Here is a 619-nt window from a genome sequence, read left to right on the forward strand (position 1 = left end):
TTTCCCTAACTTCAGCAAATAAGCGTCAGAGCTCTCTAGTTTTATACCTGCAAGTTTGAAGGCAATCGTGACCGTAGAACTCGCTGCACAAAATGCTGGTCAAATTTAACCTTAAAATGCTACACTAACACATTTGTGGGAGTTGACGCACGAATAGAGGTAGAGTGCCGACAGACTATCACCTATCTAAAAGGATTTTCCTACCTGAAGCTTTATTACAAGAAACAAATGTGAAGGCAAGTCCATTTCTGAGTTCCAAAAACCCTCACTTTGAAAACAAGGGTAAGTGCAAAACCTTTCTTGTGATAATGAGCCTCATTTGCATGAGAGTGAAAGATGATTTTTATATCAATGGTTTCGCTTAGCCTCGCTTTGAAACAGAGGCTTGGGCCAACTGGGAACGGAAATGTCCCGTTATCATGACAGCAAAAGAAAAAACAAAACTTGCTATCATTTCCATCATGCAATTTGACACAACACCGTCCCAGAGTCACCCGTAACCTTAGTACAACGAATAGGGCATTGCTTTTCCTGGTTGTTCCTCATTTCTTTAGGCCCTGCCACAATTGGCAAGTTATCTTTCATCTCACTAAGTAATTTTGTTGTAACCTGTTCTTTC

The sequence above is a fragment of the Porites lutea genome, chromosome 14 (genome assembly GCF_958299795.1).
Source record: "Porites lutea chromosome 14, jaPorLute2.1, whole genome shotgun sequence".
Lineage (NCBI taxonomy): Eukaryota > Metazoa > Cnidaria > Anthozoa > Scleractinia > Poritidae > Porites > Porites lutea.